This window comes from Girardinichthys multiradiatus, chromosome 19, assembly GCF_021462225.1.
Source record: "Girardinichthys multiradiatus isolate DD_20200921_A chromosome 19, DD_fGirMul_XY1, whole genome shotgun sequence".
Classification (NCBI taxonomy): Eukaryota; Metazoa; Chordata; class Actinopteri; order Cyprinodontiformes; family Goodeidae; genus Girardinichthys; species Girardinichthys multiradiatus.
In genome coordinates this window covers 17,300,793-17,306,507 of record NC_061811.1, presented here as the reverse complement: position 1 = coordinate 17,306,507, position 5,715 = coordinate 17,300,793, and the positions used below count along the sequence as shown (strand labels likewise).

The following is a 5,715-nucleotide window of genomic DNA, read 5'->3' as shown; positions in this document are numbered from 1 at the left end:
CTGCGGGAGTTGGTGGGGCTGGGGACACTGTGGCTGCCGTTGGAGAGCCGCTGGTAGATCTGTCCGGGCGATCCCAGCGAGGGTTGTTGGTTCGGATGGAGCGAGTGGAGAAAGGCTCGAGGTAAGGACGGGGGAGAGGAGGCAGACATTGGGTTTCTTCCAGTTGCGACGAGAGAAATGCTGAACAGTGGGGGGAGATTCAGTGAAGGACAGCTCAGTCTCTGTGGATGGACTCGTCGCGTGGGGAATGTGTGCTCCTCATCAGTAATAATGAGTCAGCAGAAAATATTTTTAATTTAGGTGTTACTACCTTCGAAACTATGATGACAAGATGCTACCCACCCACTTGAGTTCAGAAAATGCATCCATCATTCAAGAGATGGGCCGGGTGATGGAGGGAAAAGTCTCTGAATGATCCACAGACTTCTGCAACAAACTTCATATCCTGGAGTTTTGTGTCTTCTTTTTTCTGAAGTCAGTAATCCACTCTAACCACAGGAAGCCTGTTCTCACAAACACACACACAGACACACATTATTATAACAATAAAAAGCAAAGCAGGGCCATGAATGAATCAGCTCTTGACGTTTACATTATGTTGCTAACCTTGTGGCTAAATCCCATGTCCTAGGGTTATCTCTAACCCTAGCACTACCCCTCCCCCTCATAACTTGGCATTTAATTTAGTTGATGGTTAAAATATTCCTCTGAAAAAGAAAAATTGTTTGCAACGATTTTCAGTGTTAGGACCACCTTAGAATTTGGACAAGCATAAATACCACAAAATACACCCTAGTCAAACCTGGACTTGAATATTCTACACTGATTAGGTTCATTAAAACACATTTTGTACTTTATGAAATCCTTATTTGTTAAAAACAAAAAAGAAAATTGTACGTTATATTTATATGAAACATGCAGTAACCTCAAAGTAGGGATATGGATTTAAAATGTTATCACTATACTTTGTGCCATTTATTGCGATAATCATAAAAGGTTACATTAAGAAGTGCAGCTGTATTGCTAAACAGCACACGATATATACACTCAAACATATTTTCAAATATATTTATTGAATGATATTCTCATTAAATTAAGAAGGAAAAATGTTCTTCAGACAGCAAAAGTAACAATCCAAACCATTCTGTCCGTTTTTGGAGTGTGCGGGCATCATATTTAAAATTATTTTAACACTATAAATTACAATCGTGATAAACAACACCACAAAAATTGAATCCCTGCCTTCTAGAATGGGGAAAAAACTAAACAGCCCCTGAAAAACAAACAGAGGAGAATGTTCAGTTTTCCCCAAAACATTGCTAAAATTTTATTTACTTTGGATACACTCAATGGTTCCCAAACTCTTCTCCTAGGAGCCCCGCTTTTTGCACTGAAAACTTTGGCGCATCAAATCACTGTAATGCTCTGCAGACCATCAAGTGCACCTACATATGCACACAAATGACAAAAAGGAAACTTAATCCTTTTTTTTTTTTTTTACAAAAATTGAACACATTTTTTAAGGACTAGCATACACTATTTTCTGACATGTGTGGCATGCCATATTTAACGTTTTACTCCTGTTTTTCCAGTGTTCAGGATCCTGCATCTGCCTGCTGATCTCTGAAATGTCTCAATACAGTCCATGTGCTTTCATTTATTTTCTAATTGACCTTAATTCCATAAACACACTTGTAATAGGCAGATAAATGCCTGTAAAAGCAGTTTATGAAGCAATTAGTGTGTCTTAGTGTTATTATTTTTAATACGTGCACAACATGGACAGTCCAAAGTCCTCCCTGGTTGGGAACCACTAGTTTAGAACCATCTTACACCAATAAGTTTGTTTAGTGTAATTTAAATGTAGTACAATAAAACTTCTGTTGCTTGCTTTTAATTTGTGCATAATATAAAACATATTATAGCCTAGTATTGATTTGTTAAATATCCATTATTACATTTTGTGGATATTTTTTGATAAATGAGCCACTGAACTGGTAAGAATATGATCAGTTTTAGTTGCTGTCTCATACTTTAGAGACCCATACGAGCACTGGAGACCCAAGGAGACGCAAGAGAGAGTTCACTTTGACGATTACAACACTTGCAACCTTACAAAACATCTGTACCCAAAGCTTCAGAACATCTGCACCCTCCCGCTGGCAGAACCCAAACCGAGCGAAGGACGCCAGCAAAACAAGTTATACAAGCCGCCAAATCTGTTCTTTCTGACCCTCTTTGTTGCCCCGGTATCCCATCAACGTTGAAAAATGAGTTTCAACACAAAAGGGTCGAGGTAAATGACACTTTACCTCCACTTCCATCGAAGGGCGCTTGTCTTTCCATTGTGAGACCACTGAAGATGAAACTTTTCAACTCCATCCACTGAGAGAAAGCGAAGCCTGAAGTTTGGTGCTGTTTTTTTTTTTTTTTTCTTCTTTTTTGGACGTCACACGCAAAAAAGGCGCAGCGTCGTTGCTCCACAACTAATGAACACCAGCTGAAGTTCTTCATTCAGGCTCGCCGACACGAACCATTTACGGTCCATTTAGTTTATCTAATGTCTCATTCCAGATTGTAAATTCATGCGCATCTCATTATGCTTCCAGCTGAGACTACTCCCCCCTGTTTGACGAGTGTTTAAAAAAGGGAGAGGATGGGTAATAGTCCTCGCTGGGGATTGGAGTCTTTTTATTATATCCGCATAAGTGAGTTTGCATGTGCGAAGAGTAAAACTTGAACTACAGTCCATGTGACATGCGCCTCCCCTGGGGCCGGGGAGCCAGTGCGCATGTGCGGTCTGTTTCCGTTATTTCAACTTTTACTGTGCCAAGAAGCAAAATCCTCCGCATGACCCGGATAGGTTTACAGCGTATTCAGTATATTCGGTTTTTAAAGTAGACCCTGTTTAAAGGAACAATGTAACAAAATATATCATAAACATAAAATATGTTATAACTTTAGTAATAGTATGGCAGGCCGTTAAGACCTGTTCTAATTCTAATTGCCCCCCGGGGATCAATAAAGTATCTTTGAATTGAATTGAATTTGAAGACATACAATTAGACCACCATACCTTTTTTAAACCACCGTTAAATTTAACTTTAGTTGCACTTAAAAATGAATGTGTTTATTCAGAACGAGCCAACAGATAAGTTCTCTCTTAAATTTTACTAGGAATTTAAGTTCGAGATATTGAAATTACCTTTAACCATTTAAGTCGCTGTTTTGACATTTAATAGCCTCTAAGTAGGAAAAGAGTTGAAAATATCCACAAATTCCTTATAATCAAAAAGAATCCTTCTACGATTAACATTTTAGATATGTGAAACATCATTCTCCTTTGATACTACTTTTCTCATTCAAGTCTACTGGACTTTAATATTCATACCTATTGATCTTATTCACATTTTGTCAGGTTACAAGCACAAACTTGCATGTTATGCACAATGTAATTTATGCATTTGGATTTGACATGAAAGGCAAATTCATAGTGGTACATAATTGTGAAGTGGTAAGAGAGAGCAACGTGTGTTGCTGCTAGATGTGCAAGGAGCCGTCACATATTGCTGGGAGGAAAATGTTTTGTGGGCTGTGGAAAGAGACCGTTGCTGTCGCAGATTTCATGCTGCTACGCTGTTTGAGCCCACATCTAGCCCCTCCACCTTCTAGTGAGCCTGCAGATGCCATGAGGCGCCTGGCTCAGGACATGGAGACCCAACACCAAGCTTGGCCCAGAGCTTCCTGAAGCACAGAGGGACGGACCTCTGCTCCAGCATCAGAAAAGTGATGGAATGGATGATGGGGAAGGATCCCTCTTCACCTTTGCTGGTATGCTGGCCAGACAGGTGAAGGTGCAGAAGGGCAAGAACCCCGGAATTGGACCCTGGGAAGCAGCAGGAACTTCACACGAGCCCGTAAGCTGCCAGGCGCTGGCAGAGACCATTGCTATTCACCTGCAGAAGCACAAAAAAGACAATGGGAAGTTCTGTAATTATGCCTGCAATGCCAGTCAGGACTCCTCCATGAAGACAGCACTGGTTGCTGTTGCTGGAGTCAGCATTGTTGGACTCTCCCTCCTCCTGGTGTGCTACTTGGCCCTCAGCATCCATTGGAAGTTCTCAGTTTGTCCAAATGAGGAAATATTTAAATTATAATATCAATTAGCAACACAAGCCAAACCTGCAGTAAATTCAGGGTTGTGATCTCACGCTATGATTTCCAATCCCAATCCAATCCAACCTTATTTATAAATCACTTTAAAACACCATACAGGACCAAAGTGAAAAAAGACACCAAAATAATTTACGAAACATAAAACAGGGATAAGAGCAATCATACAATACATACAAAACAGATAAAACAACAAAACACAGTAAAACCCAGCCTCTCAATTGGTGTCAAAGGCCAGAACAAGGAGATGAGATTTAGTAAGTGATTTAAAAACTGAAAGAGAAGAGGCCTGTCTAATTTTCAATTGTAGGTTATTCCACATCTTAGGAGCAACAACCGAAAAGGAACGGCCCCACCTAAGCTTGTGCTTGGTCTTTGGAGCACTGAGGAGCTGCTGATCAGCTGACCTGAGAAATGGGAGGGTGTCTAAGGCTGGCGCAGCTCAGAGAGGTAGGATTGGGCAAGACCATGGAGGGCTTTAAAAACAAATAAATTGATTTTGAAATGGATTCCAAAATGTACTGGCAGCCAGTGGAGAGAAGGTGAATGGGGGTAGTGTACTCATATTTACTTGTTCGAGTTAAAAGACACCCTGCTGCATTTTGTACCCTCTGGAGGTGGGAAATAGCAGAACCACTAACCCCTACATAAAGTGCATTGCAGTAATCAAGGCAGGTGGCAACAAAGACATGAATTACAATCTCAAAGCACTTTTAAGAAAGAACTGGTTTAATTTTAGCCAGCTGCCTCAAATGATAAGAGATTGATTTGATGACTGCCCTAATTATCCAATTTAAGCTCCTCGTCCACTTTAACCCCAACATTAGTGATGTTTGTCTTAGTGTAGGAAGGTAAACTACATCTACGTGAAGGGTTCCAGCTGTGCTACCAAAAACCCTGACTTCAGTTTTACTTTCACTAAGATTCAGGAAGTTGAGAGCCATCCAGGCCTTTATATCATCAAGACACTGTTTCAGTGATGTAGCACAGAATAAATTTTTCCTTGTTAGTGGGACATAGTTCAGAGTGTTATCCACATAACAGTGGAAATAAATGCTATGTTTTCTAAGTATAGAGGCAAGTGGGAACAAATAGAGATCCGAGAGGGGGAGCCTAAAATTGAGCCCTGTGGGACACCACACAAAAGAGGAGCAGAGTAAGATTTATGGTCCACAAGGCTAAGATGGAGTTCGATCTGCCAACTGAGATCTGAACTAGTGGGGTGTCCCTAATGCTCACCCACTGCCCCAAATGAGAAATAAAAATTTTGCAATCCACAGTTTTAAATGCACTTGGTAAATCTAAAAGCACAATAATAACACAATCACCAGTCAATAGTTAGCAATGTATAATAAAAAAAAAACCTCCAAAAGAGCTGATCGATTGCTGTGGACAAACTCTAAAATAGTCGGCTCCTCTAGAAAGGCCATTAATTGAAAATAAAAATCCTTCTCAAGGTTTTTAGAAAGGAAAGGCAGTTTAGAGTTTAGCCTACAATTGGCCAAAACTGTAGGATCTAGAGAAGGTTTAATGAGAGGTTGG

At 40.3% G+C, this 5,715-nt stretch overlaps 1 pseudogene; it reads left to right on the top strand.

The window, feature by feature from the left end:
* The first annotated feature begins 2,316 nt into the window (after positions 1–2,316).
* LOC124885044 lies at positions 2,317–5,437 on the top strand (annotated as a pseudogene).
* Positions 5,438–5,715: the final 278 nt, after the last annotated feature.